The sequence below is a fragment of the Felis catus genome, chromosome D2 (assembly GCF_018350175.1).
Source record: "Felis catus isolate Fca126 chromosome D2, F.catus_Fca126_mat1.0, whole genome shotgun sequence".
Taxonomy (NCBI): domain Eukaryota; kingdom Metazoa; phylum Chordata; class Mammalia; order Carnivora; family Felidae; genus Felis; species Felis catus.
This window is the reverse complement of record NC_058378.1, coordinates 49,447,867-49,462,242: the sequence shown is the minus strand read 5'-3', so window position 1 is coordinate 49,462,242 and position 14,376 is coordinate 49,447,867. Positions and strand designations below refer to the sequence as shown.

Below are 14,376 nucleotides of genomic sequence, written 5' to 3'. Positions count from 1 at the left end.
TGCTTTACCATTTGGTCAAACCCCGTACCTGGCTAACTTTGCCTATCATGTACCTCCACTCATGTAGCTGGACCTGGGTGATCATTCTGTCATTCAGATCACTTCAGATTCAGAAACAACTAATCTTCCTGATTTCTTCATGTGTTCAGCAACCGTACCATGTGACTATAGTCTAGTTTATCTTCCATCCTTCCAGGGGGCGCCTGGGGGCTCAGTCAGCTAAATGTCTGACTCTTGATTTTGGCTCAAGTCATGATCTCACAGTTTGTGGGATCGAGCCCCATTTGGGACTCTGCACTGACAGCACAGAGCCTGCTTGGGATTCTCTCTCTCCCTCTCTCTGTGCTCCTCCCTGCTCACACTGCCCCACTCTCTCTAAAGAAATAAATAAATATTTAAAAAGATCTTCCATTCTTCCATATGCTTTAATTTATACTTATCTCATATATCAGTTATTCAACATCCAGTACGTTCTCCTGTCCTGTCAGTAAGGAAACCATCCTCTCTGGTCTGAAAGGGACAGTCTCAGTCTGCTCCTATCATCTAGGCCTAGTGAGTAATAGCAGTCATATACATTCTCAAAAGCATTCATATTTAGATGATAAGTTCAAAATCATCCTACTCTCAGCAGGTAACCAAACCTTTAGAGTTTCCCCATAATGATGACAATTCCATCTGCCCAATTACTCAGGCCCAAAAAGGTCAAAGTCATTTTTGACACCTCTCTTTCTCTCACATCATACACGGTCAGAAAATCCTATCAGCTGTACCCTAAAATACATATTTCACTCCACTTCTCTCTGTACTGATTCCAGCAACCATCATCATTTTGTACATGAATTATTGTAATGGCCTTCCAATTGGCCTTCCTGCCCCTGAACTTCATGTTTTTCAGTCATATTCAGGACGAGGCATTTGGAGAGTGCCTGAAATGTACAGATTCTCAATAGATGCAAGTTACAGATGACTAGGGACCATAGCCTCCCATTTTAAACATTTGCTTCAATATATACTAGAGGACCTTATCTCAAATAATAGAAAACATGGGCTTCTGTGCTGTGTCAGGCAGTAATATCCATGTTTACCAGTCAGCTGTCCAGCCAAAACATATGGTCCCTTAGAAGACCTCTAAAAGCAGAGGGCAGGGAACATGTGGTCTCTTATCCTGTGACTGGGAAAAGTAATTCCTTCCTCTCTCCTCCTGCATCCCTTTTGCCCGCAGTGACATGTCAGTATTTCTCTCCACCAAGTTCAAAAGCAGAATTTACTGGGCGCCTGGGTGGTTCAGTTGGTTAAGTGTCCAACTTTGACTCAGGTCATGATCTTGAAGTTTGTGAGGTCCAGCCCTGCATTGGGCTCTCTGCTGTCAGCTGGAGCCTGCTTCTGATCCTCTGTCTCCCTCTCTCTCTGCTCCTACCCCAATTGCTCCCTCTCTCAAAAATAAACATTAAAAAAAAAAAAAAAAAAAGCAGCATTCCCTGATTCCATCTCTCACAAAATGCAACCCTCACACTGGAAGAGGGAAAAAAATTAGGAAAACTCCCCAAGCCTGGAACTTGAACTTGTATAAAATATACATTCAACCATAAAAATGTATCTGGGCCGTTTTTTAAACTATAAAGAATAAAACCAAAATTCAATGGAAGAGTTGAAAAATGAAAGAGAAATGCAGCAAAACATCTAGAAGAGAAACATGGATGGGTGTAAAGGATTTCTCACACACACACACACACACACACAGCCCTGATTGCATTCTACAGAGGACACCCTCACACTGTCATCTTCCTTCTGGGTGATTTGTCACCTTCACTGATCCTGCCCCCATATTCACATCTTTGTATAGTCCCCCCCGACATCGAGTGAGGGTTGCCTATGCGATCAACAGGATGCAGACGAAGTGGCATGTCACTTCTGAGGCAAGGTTCTAGAGGACACTGTGGCTTCCGCCTCTGTCTCTTGGATTGGTTGCCCTGAGGGAAGCCAGTTGCCACGTTGAGAGGCTCACCTGGCAAGGAATTGAGGCGCCTGCCAATAGCCATGTGAGTGTGTCTGCCTGGGAGCAGATGCTTCAGGCCTGGCCAAGCCTTCAGGTGCCTGAGGCCTGGCTGAGAGTTGCTGTGCCACCTCAAGAAAGAACCTGAGCCAGAAGTGCACACATGAGCTGCTCCTGACGCTCAGAAATGGTGCGAGATAGTAAACATTTGTTGTTCGAAGCCACCAAATTGTGGGTTATTTGCTAGGCAACACTAAATAATAAACTGCCTGCAAACGTGTGACTCTGTAGCAATTTCCGAAGAACTGAATTGGGAAGGGACACTGGTCCCACTATTTTCATTTATGCACAAGCAGTTTGCTGGATACCCTCTGAAATTCTGGACATCCACATATTGAGCAGACAGAAGTCTAACACAGTTACTTAGAAAAAAACAAACCCAGAAAAAGAGCATCACTTCCTTGGGACATTTTCATCCCATTTATCACTTCCCTCATTTATGTGGATGCGTTCCCCTTCCGCAAGTTCCTCTGGCTGTAAATCTAGAGCCTCTTAAATGGTGACAGTGTCGAAATTTCCCTGGCAGCAATTTCTTTTCTTTTTTTAAATGTTTATTTATTTATTTATTTTGACAGAGAGAGAGTGTGTGAGCGGGAGAAGGGCAGAGAGGCAGGGAGACAGGGAGACAGAGGATCCGAAGCAGGCTCTGCATTGACAGCAGAGAGCCCAATGCAGGGCTCAGACCCACAAACCACAAGATTGTGACCTGAGTCGAAGTCAGACACTTAACTGACTGAGCCACCCAGGTGCCCCCCTGGCCAGCTCTTTCTTCTGTAACTCTATGTTCAACTTGAATTTCACTCCAGCATTATAACTTTTGCTGTCTTTGCTGCAATTTCATCCTTGTTGTCCCATTTCCTCTTAATTGTTATTATTTTTTTAATGCCACGGGTTTGTGTAATAGTCTGACCCATTTTTGACCTTTGGCTGATGACTGTAAGGGTAGGGCTAACCGGTAGCCTTAAGAGATAACATCTTTGTTTTAACACCATAGGTTAAGAGATAACAGCCTTATCCTATCAATCAAGGGATGGATTAGCGCTTGATTGGATTGGGGCAAGGGCCTGTTTGAACTGTTTCCACCTGGGAACTATTCCTTTGTTCTGTTCCCAGGTGATAATAAGACGATGTGGTCGGCTATAAAAATTCTGTACTCTGGCTGTTCGAGACCGCACTCCGGTCAAGAGTGTCGGTCCCGACTGATCGGTTTGCCTTGCCTCTCATTTTGCAATAAACTTTGTTGTGACTGTCACCGGTGCCCGTAGCATTCTGTTTCTGGAGTCGTGTGGATGCAACAATGACAGCTTTTAAGCTCCACCAGTCTTCCTTCTCCTCCTGCCCTACGTCTGGGCAAGCTGATGTGAAAGCCCAGGTAATCCCCCTCTTTGACTCTGGAGGGAATTTCAAGTCACACAAGCCCATGAGCCCACATGTCAGTCCCACCCCTTAAGCCCAATAAAACCCTTAAGCCAGTCTTTTCAGGGCCCTCTTAAGCCGTTTTGGGACTTGCATGGAAACTATCCCTGTTCGCTCCAGAAAGCCTCATTAGATGAGTGATAAACCCTCTTTGTGCATGTGAGGTGCCATCGCTTTTGACACCCAAACCCAATTTTGAATGGGAAGTCCATCTCCTTTCTTCTGGGTAATGTCAAAGATAAACCCAGCTGGGGTGCCTGGGTGATTCAGTCGGTTAAGTGTCTGACTTCTGCTCAGGTTATGATCTCACGGTTCATGAGTTCAAGCCCTGCAACGGGCTCTGTGATGACGGCTCGCAGCCAGGAGCCTGCTTCAGATTCTGTGTCTCCCTCTCTCTCTCTCTCTCTGCCTCTAACCCACTTGTGCTCTGTCTCTCTCAAAAATAAAATAAAAAAAACATTAAAAAAAAAAAAGAAATACAGCCAGACATTAGTTAAGGTGGTGAAAATAGACTTTATCCAGTAGTTACTGACAGTAGAGGAAAGGGTTGAGCTCTATTCTAATTTGTGCAGAAGTGATAGGATTTTTTTAAAGTTTATTTATTTTGAGAGAGGGAAGGAGAGAGTTGGGAGTGGCAGAGAGGGAGGAAAGAGAATATCCCAAGCAGACTCTGAGCAGCGCCCTATGTGGGGCTCAATCTCATGAACCGTGAGATCATGACCTAAGCCAAAATCAAGAGTTGAATGCTCAACCGACAGAGCCACCTACGTGCCAGGAGGTAATAGAATATTTTAAAAGGAGAATGTGGTGGGGGAAAGCAGAGGCTCAAGTAGAGTCAGAGAAGTGAAACATTAAAAAGTATAAATGCGATTAGGTCAGCTGCATCTGTAATTATTTAATTTAGAATTCTATCCTCACACAGAGACTGGGAGACAGTATCCTTCCTGATGAATACACTTCAAGGAAATGGCTTTCAGGTTCTTGAAGAGACACTTCTGAGTTGGTGGTACATGTACATCTCAAAGGGACAGAGGAAGAATTCGTAATTAGTAAATGCTCTAAGAAAAGGAAGTTAGGGGCCTATCGCTATTGGCTGGCACAAACAGCAAATTCTGGCAGAGTTGAGTTTTTTGGCCCAACATTTTAACGGTGTGTGTGTGTGTGTGTGTGTGTGTGTGTGTGTGTGTGTGACTGGCAGGCAGGGTAGGGAGGTGGGCATGGGAGTGGCTGGGGTCATCCCAGGGACACAGCCTGATGCTGGTAGATGCCATACTAGAGTTTGTCTCCCAGCAGAGGTCCGGATGGAATTATTATGTGCTGAGAGTTCTGCAATTCTCAGTAACCAAAACAGTTTACCAGTGGGAGACAAAGAGCCCACACAACTCCAACTGTTGCTCTCTGTGTGAACTGAGTAACAGATTTACAGTGACGGATCACGGGCAGACTTTGAAAGAAGGGATGTGACTTGTCACTGATCATGATGTGCAGCCATTATTAGTGATTTGTAGACTGAAGACCTAGCAGCTGAGATTCTACTTCATGCGATTCCTCAGTTAATATAAAGTGGTAGCTGAAATTGGAATCATATCGTTGTGGGGCCAGTGTTATTTAACTAAACCATAGTGACTGAAATTCACACATACCTGAACTGTGCAAAAGACTGCCTGTTAAGGATATTGCTGTCACATACGGGAATTTAAGTTCTGCAAATTTAAAATAACGTGAATAAATATTTCAAAGTTATATGTTATATACAAAGTTTAAAATAATGAAATTCTCTTAATATTTTAAAAAAATTGTTGGGAGTCATAGATTTTTAAAACTCTTGAGCAGCAAATTGAGGTCAATATTTGTTATACTACTATACAAAATCCCCTTTACCTTAAACACACAAAATTTAACCCTATCACATGTCAAGTCTCCTGTAAATGTTGCGTATGTGTTTTGAAACATTCATTTTGTGATCTGCAGACTTGTGTCGCTACTTTAATATTCAGTGTTGTTAAAATTAAAAATCTTTCTTTTTTTAACCAACTAATATTTACTTAGGAGTAGTATTTGAGCTTGTGCTGTAAAACATGCCTGAAAATTGATAGCTTTGGAATAAAATTTTGATTAAAAAATTTTTGTTTAAATCTTTATTTTTGAGAGAGAGAGAGAGAGGGAGAGAGAGTTCGAGCAGGGGAGGAACAAAGAGAGAGGGAGACACAGAATCTAAAGCAGGCTCCGGGCTCTGAGCTGTCAGCACAGAGCCTCACACGGGGCTTGAACTCACGAATTGCGAGTTCATGACCAGAGACCAAGTCAGAGCTTAACCCACTGAGCCACCCAGCTGCTCCAAATTTTGATTTTTAATACAATTCAAGTTTGATGGATTATGCAGTTGAATTGGTAGCTGAATTCTGTTAAATGCTCAGAAAATATGAAGTAGAATTAAAACAAAATTTCTGTATCCTATTGGTAGATTTATGCTCTTTCAGAATGCACTCACTACACTTATTCCAATGGGAAAATTAGTACTCAATTATCTAAAGAGTAAATCTTGTCTTATTTTCACTTACACATTCTAATACACCACCACTATGTACTATAATACGTGGGTTCCATTGTTTTGGGTTTTGTTGAATCCTGGTTTAAAAAAATAGTTTCAAAAAAACTTAAAACTTTTATAAGAGACATTTTGGAACAGTTGGGGAAATTTGAATATGGACTTGATATTAAATGGTTTTTATGGAATTAGTGTTAAATAGTATAGGTGTGATAATGTTATTGTGATCCCGGAGGAATATGCCCTTAATCTTAGATGATACATGATGACATATTCAGGGCTGGTGTCATCATAAATAACTACACATCTAGATAAAGCAAACAGGGCAAAATATTAACAGCTGTTGACTCTGAGAGTTGTATTGTGTCCGCTCATTAAATTCTTTCGAATGTCCTATTTATTTGAAAGTATCAATAAGAAAGAGCCGGGACATAAATCGACCAAGAAAATGTTTACCTTCTTTACTGAAAACATGCTAGAATAGTCACGTCCTTAAAATGCCATTTTTGTAAAATGTCAAGATGGTGCACAGCCACCTAACGGAGATCAGGCTGTGTGTGATACTCGTTTTCTTTCGGTTTGTATTTTTATTCATCTACAATCTTTGCGTATTGCAAGTAATTTTGAGAAGCTGGCACCATCGTATTTTACCATTACTACTACAACCGACACGCCCAGCTCCAAGCTGCCGCGCCTTCCTGGGGGAAACTCTGCGGCCAAGGGCTTGTTTTCCTCCGCAACGCTCGCTCGGCTCGAAACCTCTCGAGACTTCCGCCCACGAGTCTGCGCTGGCCGAAGGTCGGCCTCACGCCCCCTCGCGGTTATAGCCTACGCGGCTTGGCACCCCCCTCCCCCTCTAGGGCGGGGCGGAGGCGGGGGGGGGGGGTTCCTGCCGCGGGGCCTGATGGGAAGCGCTTTCCGGGTCTGCGGTTTGCGCCGCGCGGGAGCCGGGGGGAAGGGGTGGGGAGGGTGGGAGTTCTGGCGCATGCGTCGCCCGCGCGCGGCCTGGCCCTGGGCGAGGCGGGGGCTGGAGCGCAGTTGGGGAGCGGCGGCTGCGGAAGGGCGGGGCGTGGGTCTCGGATCCGTGCCCGCGGGAGTGGCCGTGCAGGCGGATCCGGATCAGATCTTTGTACGCTTACCGGAGCCTGATGGTTTTCAAAAAGGCCGCGATGGCGTTGGTCCTCCTGTTCTGAGGCCGCCGCGCGCTTGGCGATGCAGGGAATCCTCACCCTTCTGCTGTAACAGATTAGGAAATGGAGTCTCAGGCCCGCGAGTGCCTCGGATCGTGCAGCCCGCGGGAGGTGGCGCTAGGAGGCGCGTCCACAGCTGCCTCCTCCCTAAGAAAAGATTCTGCCTAAATCCGGCTTTGTGTCCGCCCCAGCACTGAGCCAGAGGGTATCGCTGTCAAGTATAACGTAGACTCCGCTTTATTGTGGGGCACTGGTATTTTGGGGATTCTTGGTGTCTCGTGAAGTTTCCTGGGTCACTCTTCCTAATGGTTAGTTCTGGGCCTGGTCTGAACGAACTGTCCAGCCTGTGGTCCTAGCTTGGGGTTTTTGAAGGACCAGCCCAAGATTCTGGGGCCCAGGGAGCTCCAAGATTTGAGACCCTAATGGTAGGTTACAACTAAAATGATTTTGTCCCTGACATTCGTGTCCTGATTCCTAGGAACCAAGCTCTTGTAAAGAGGAATCCCACCTGTAAGATCGCCAGTCTGAATGGCGATCCCGGACCAGGGCTGCAGAGCAGAGGAGGGCGAGGCAGAGAAAGAGCAGACTGTAGATTTGCAGGGCTAGTAGCAGTATGTGATCCTTGTGTTGTGCAAGCCACCCTTCAACCTTGACAACCTGAGTTCTGAGCCAGGTTTTAGGAGAGGTGAGTGAGGGCTAAGGCCAAAGGGCAAGCCTGCCAAGGAAAGCTCACTTCATTTGCAGGTTTGAGAGAGGATGGTCTGGGAGAAAGAAATACCACCTACCACCAAGAAAATTTCTTTTTTTTTGGGGGGGGGGTTGGTGACCGCATTTTTCTTTTATTGAAGTATAGTTGACATACATTATATTGGTTTCAGGCGTACAACATAGTAATTTGACAATTATGTACAGTACAAAATTCTCACCACAGCAGGTGTAGTTACCCTCTGTGGGTGACACTGGTTTTCAACCCACCAAGAAAATTCTGAGACCTCCCTAACAGACTTTGATGTCTTTCAAATGCTCCACCCTTTTCAGATCCTGAGGGGCCCTGATGCCACATGCGGCATTGACAGATGTGTTGCATCCTCTCCTCTGACTTCGCAGACTCAGAAGGTAGTGCAGGAAAGAACTTCTGGGTTACCTGTTTCTGCCTACAATGAAAGATGAAAAACACTGAGCCAGAGAGGGTAAATGTCAGGGTCCTCCTGTTCATTTGCGGTGTAACCAATAGTCGGATTTTCAGATACAGTTAAGTCAAAACGGGCTTCCATCAAAAGACAGAAACTACTGTCGAGGTAGTTAAGGACCAAAGGATGTTCTCCTACAGGAGGACATTTTATCCAGCTAGTGAGTGGAGTTTTATAGGTGAGAGAATCCAGGGAGGTGCAAAGTAGGTCAGATCTCTTGTGATTATTTTTTCTTTCTTCTCCCCTAGCTCCACCTTTGTAGTTCCCTACATGTTTCCTAGTTCCATAGAAAATGAATAGATCTCAGGTGAGTTGTTTATTTTCCCTATTTTGTTTACTGTGACTGTATGAGGCTTTTAAGGGTCAGTAGGTTAGAACGGAAATATAGAAATAGATGAAAATCAGCTTCAGGGAAAATAGCCAGGAGCACATCAATATGAGGACAAAGTGGTGTGCAGAAATATGCAGATTTTATATTACAGCCAAATTTGTCCGATTTTTCTGATAGTCGTAGCAAAAATGCAGACATTTTCTGTTGCATGGTTTGAATTGGCCCCTGAAGAAACTGTCATGCTAATTCCTCAGAAGACATAAGAGTTCTTAAAAATGTTCCTGTCTTGTTCTTCCTGTGTAACATAGTAAATAATCTTTCAGTTACTATGAGAAGTAATGCAGCCTGCTGCCTATAATTGCTCCTCAAGGGAAGCAGGACACTTGTGCTAAAGGAGAACTCAGTCCAGGTTTCTAAAGGCCAAAACACCATGGTGCCATAGACCTCTTTCTTTTTTTAAAAAATGTTTGTTTATTTATTTTGATAGAGCATGCGCAAGTAGGGGAGGGAGAGAGAGGATCCAAAGTAGGCTGGAAAGCGCGAGACTTGATCCCATGAACTGTGAGATGGTGACCTGAGCTGAAATCAAGAGTTTGATGCCTGACCCACTGAGCCACCCAGGTATGCTCCCACCCCCATCGACCTTTTTCTGCCTAATCCAGGCATAGAACCAGGGATGTCTCCAAAAAGAATGGATTATACCACCTTCAGATAATCTTTAATGATGTGTATAGAGTGTGCAACAGATGGGTTAAAGGTATTTTCTGGCAAATGTTTCCCCATTTCCTTTCCATATTTCAAACCAAATCACTGTTGGATCTGTCTGGTAAGGGACATTAGTGATCTTATTATGGCAAATGTCATGGATACTTTAGTACTGAAGTTACCTTAATTAAGGTAATGCTCAGTGAATTGAGCATTCTGTCCAGTTTTTACGTTCATGTCCAGTCTCTCCTAGAAAGTCTTGTTGGTTGTTTTCTGGTCTATTCCTTCTTCTGGAATTCTTTTCTGTCCTCTCAGTAGAGTCTTCTTCCTCTTTTTGCCTCTTATTGTTTCTCCCACAGTGTCTGTTATTGATCTCTTCACTCTCCAGTGATTGTCCTCACTCTCCTGGTCTTGCTGACTAATCTGTTCTCTCTGGAGATGTACCATTTGCTGGGATGCTTGAATCTGGCTCTCTGGTCCAGCCCTCTCCCCTACCTTAGACCTTAATGGCCAACTGTGAATGGCTCGTCTAAAGGCCCTTCAAACTCTACAGATCCCCCCGCTGCCCTGCCACCCTTCTTTATTTCCTACTAAATGTTATTACCAGCCAGCTCATCATCCAGGTAACAAACATAGCTTTTGTTCTAAGTGCTGGCCTTTGCCTGCAACCTACACATCCAGTTGATAAATAAATCTTGTTACTTTCAAGTTGTTAATGTTTCTTTCTTTCTTCTTCTTCTTTTTTTTTTTTTTTTTGAAATTGAAATTAAGTGCACAAATCCGAAGGGTACAACCTGAATTTTTCGTACACTATGCATCTGGGCGGCTATCACCCAGGTCAGAATAAGGGTCATTTTCTGCAATGCAGAAGGCTCCCTTTGTGTTCTTTCCAAGACAGTACTTGCCCACTCTCACTCGAGGGGAACCATTATTTTGATTTCTATTAACATTTATTAGTTTTGTCTTATTTTAAACTTCATATGAATAGAATCATGCAATATATGTTCTTTTGTGTCTCATCTGACTTCTTTTACTGAGTGTTACGTCTGTAACATCATCCGCGCGTAGCACTAGTTTGTTTTTTTCCCACTGTATGACTCTACCACAGTTCATCCATTCTGCTCTAGATGGATATTTGGGCTGTTTTTAATTCTGGCTTTTGTATATGTCTTTTGGTGTACATATGCACTTGATTCTGAGGAATATAAACCTAGAAGTGGAATTGATGGGTCATAGAACATATGTATGTTTGGCTTTGACAGATTTTGCCAGTGGTTTGACAAAATAGTTGTACTACTCTACCTTGCCACCAGCCGTCCACCAGTCCTGTTGCACTGTATCCTTGACCCTTGACAGCATTTGATATTGTTTGTGAGGTTTCTTTTGTTTTCATTTTCTTTCTTTTCTTTTCAGTATTTGGTGAGTGAATGTAGTGGTATCTCATTGTGATTTTAATTTGCACTTCTCTGAAGGCTGATGATGTTGAGCATCTGTCCATATTAACTGACCATTTTGATATCTTTTTGTTGAAGTGTGTTTCAGTCTTGTCCATTAAAAATTTTGGTAGCTTGTCTTTGCTATGTTAACTTGTAGGAATTCCTTGTATGTTCTTTATAGGAGTCCTTTGTCGGATACATGTACTGCAAATATCTTCTTTGAGACTTTTTCTGAATTTAATCAAGTCCAGTTTATCAATCTTTTCTTTAATTGTTAGTGCTCTTTGTGTCCTGCTTAAAAAATCTTTGCCTGTCCAAAAGTCATAAGGGAATCCACCTGTGCTTTCTTCTAAAAGCTCGGATTGTTTTACTTTCACATTTAAGTGTATGATCCATTTTGAATTATTATATGTAAATGCACACACATGTATCTTTCCCTGTCTCTTTTTTTGTCATGAGCTATGGCTATCCCGTTCCTGTAGTACCTTTTATGAAAAAGACTTCCTTTCCCGCGAGAGTTTTGTTGAAAATCAGGTGACCATGTATGTGTGTGTCTCTTTTTGGATTCTTATTTCTCTTCAGTTGTCTCTTTATCTAGTCTCATGCCAATACTACCCTGCCCTTATTATTGTAGCTTTATAAAAAGTATTCATATCTGTGGGAATATGTTTTTTACTTTCATTCTTCAAGATTTGTCTTGGCTACTTTAAGTCCTTTGTATTTCCATATAAACTTTATAATAATCTTTGTCAACTCCCCCCCCCCCCCCCCCCCCGCCAATCTGTTGGAATTTGGTATGACATTGAATCTATAGATTGATTTGGCAGGCTGGTCATATTAATAAAGACTTGAATTTTCAATTCATGAACATGACATTTTTCTTCATTTAGGCTCTCTTTTTCTCAGCACTGTTAGATAAATTCTATATATACGTCTTGTACTTTTTTTTATTAGAGTTATCCTTAGTTGAAAATTTTTCTCCTTATTTGGGTGTTGCTGATATATAGAAATATAGTGGATTTTTGTATATTGAACTTTTTTTAGTGACCTTACTGTGATGTCTCTCCCAATAGGATGGAGGTGAAAGAATTCACCAGAGGCAGAACAAAGGAGATAGAAGTTTATCAAATACACCCCAAGGGAGTAGAGGGCAGGACAGCAAAGCAGAGGTTGTCTGCAATAAGGCAGTGGTGGGGGCTGTATTTAAAGGGGAAAAGTGAGAAGGTAGGTGACAAATGGAATTTTCCCTTTCTTGGTAACTCTGCGTGGTTGTAACTAGCCCACTGATTAGTTAAGGCCTATGGATATTTTGAGGCGTGTCATCTAATGAGACTGTTTGTATTCAGCCAGGGGATTGGGGTCCCCCTGGGCCCTTTCTATATTCATTGTTCAAGGCTGTCGCCTAAATGTGGCCTCTACACTTACCATTTATTAACTCATAGTTCATCTGTAAATTATTTTGGATTTTCTACCTACACAACTATGTTGTATGGACATTTTTTACTTTATCTTTTGTCTTTTTTTAAAATTAAAAAAAAATTTTTAGAGAGAGCTTGCGAGTGGGGGGAGAGGGGCCAAGGGAGAGAGAGAGACAGAAAGACAGAGAGAATCTTAAGCAGGCTCCATGCTCAGCACAGAGCCCAATGTGGGGCTCTATCCCATGTCCCTGAGATCATGACTAGGGCCAAAATCAAGAGTTGGATGCTCAACTAACTGAGCCACTTGGGTGCCCCCATTTAATAGATTTTCGTTCAATTAAAAATTTATATTTGTGGGGCGCCTGGGTGGCGCAGTCGGTTAAGCGTCCGACTTCAGCCAGGTCACGATCTCGCGGTCCGTGAGTTCAAGCCCCGCGTCGGGCTCTGGGCTGATGGCTCAGAGCCTGGAGCCTGTTTCTGATTCTGTGTCTCCCTCTCTCTCTGCCCCTCCCCTGTTCATGCTCTGTCTCTCTCTGTCCCAAAAATAAGTAAACGTTGAAAAAAAAATTAAAAATAAATAAATAAATAAATAAAAATTTATATTTGTTTATTTTGTCTCTTTATTGCTGTGGCTAGGAGCTATAAAGTACTGTGGAATAGAACTAGTCCATCCTTGCTTTCTTCCCAGTCTCGAGGGAAAGTTTTTAATATTTTATCACTTTGTTTGATGTGTGCTGTATGTTTTTTGGTAGATATTCTTTGGGAAGTTTCCTTCTGCTCCTAGTTTGCTGAGCGTTTTTATCATCCAATGGGTGTTGATTATTGAGATGATTATATACGGTTTTCTCCTGTGTTCTTTTAATGATTGATACTAGCATGTTGGTTGAGGTAAATCTATTAGGGCTTGATTTTCAGATGTTAAACCAGGAAAAAAATCCCCCCTGGCCTTTTTATTCTATCACCTTTAGATATGTTTCATGATAAGTTGTCTACAGTTTTTGTCTTTGTCTTTGTTCATGAGAGAGACTGTTATTTTCCTTTCTTATAATGTCTTTGTCAGGTTTTATGTCAATTTTATACTGGCCTCAAAAAACTTGTTACTGATTTCCTTATTACCTCATCTCTGGAAGTGTTTGCGTAAGATTGGTGTTATTTATTTTTTATTTATAAAATTAAGTGAATTTATCTAGGGTCTGGATTTTCTTTATGGAAATTTGAAAAAATGTTTATTTTTAAGAGAGAGAGACAGAGTGCGAGCGGGAGAAGGGCAGAGAGAGAGAGAGGGAGTCACAGAATCTGAAGCAGGCTCCAGGCTCAGAGCTGTCAGCACAGAGTTTGATGGGGCTGGAACTCATGAACCGTGAGATCATGACCTGAGCTGAAGTCAGACACTTAACTGACTGAGCCATCCAGGCTCCCTTCTTTCTGGAAAATTTTAAAGTATAGATTTAACTTCTTTATATTAAAGAAATCTTCCTTTAGAACACGATAAAAGTTGTGGTTGTTTCTTCCCAGTTTGTCACTTGTCATCCCCACGTGGGAGTAGGTGCTTTTTGTTCCAGCGAAAAGCATGGCTCACACACACCAGTCCGGTTAACCAGAGTCCCACAAAGGGTTACTCACAGTTTGCTTTGCTTTCCAGCTCTTTCTCCCTGGACTGATCTTCTGGGAGGGAGCCAACAATGGTGTTAATTTAGCATCCTGCTATGAACTAAAAGCCTTAAAACCCTATCTTCTCCCTTTGTTTTTTTTAGTCAAACTCAGCAATGCCCTCCATTGCTGAATCCAATGGTAAAAGGCTTCTTCTTGCATGCTCTTTTAGTCACTTTTGACACCACTGGCTACTTTTTCCTTCTGATTCACTTGATTCACTTGGCTTTCACACTCTGTTAATATTCCTTCTCTCTCATTTGCTCGTTCCTCCTTTTCTTCCTACCTCTGAATGTTGGTGTGCCCTAGAGCTCAGTTCTTGGTCCTGGTCCTTCCTCTGCCTGAGCACCCCCTCTCCTTGACCATCTCGTCTGTTCTCCTCTGCTGATAATCTCTGGCCTGCAGATCTCTTCCTGCACTTGAGATGCATATATCTAAC

The 14,376-nt window shown here is 42.7% G+C and overlaps 1 protein-coding gene and 1 long non-coding RNA gene across 8 annotated transcripts in view; one reads left to right on the top strand and one right to left on the bottom strand.

Moving 5' to 3' along the window:
- ZNF239 (zinc finger protein 239) overlaps window positions 1-14,376 on the bottom strand; it is a 110,865-nt gene that overhangs the window by 14,542 nt on the left and 81,947 nt on the right. Inside the window, exons 3-4 of one of the 7 annotated variants that reach the window (XR_006587130.1) lie at window positions 7,157-7,253; window positions 315-330 (exon numbers count right to left, since the gene is read on the bottom strand). The gene's annotated coding sequence lies outside the window, so the exon portion shown is untranslated. Of the gene's footprint in view, window positions 1-314; window positions 331-3,841; window positions 5,173-7,156; window positions 8,362-14,376 lie in introns of those variants that run through there. The other 6 variants (XR_006587126.1, XR_006587132.1, XR_006587125.1 and 3 more) reach the window with 6 other exon arrangements.
- On the top strand, window positions 7,750-12,483 carry LOC102902260. Its single transcript, XR_002736870.2, has 4 exons — window positions 7,750-7,892; window positions 8,246-8,397; window positions 8,646-8,704; window positions 9,216-12,483. It is a non-coding gene; the product is annotated as an uncharacterized LOC102902260 (long non-coding RNA).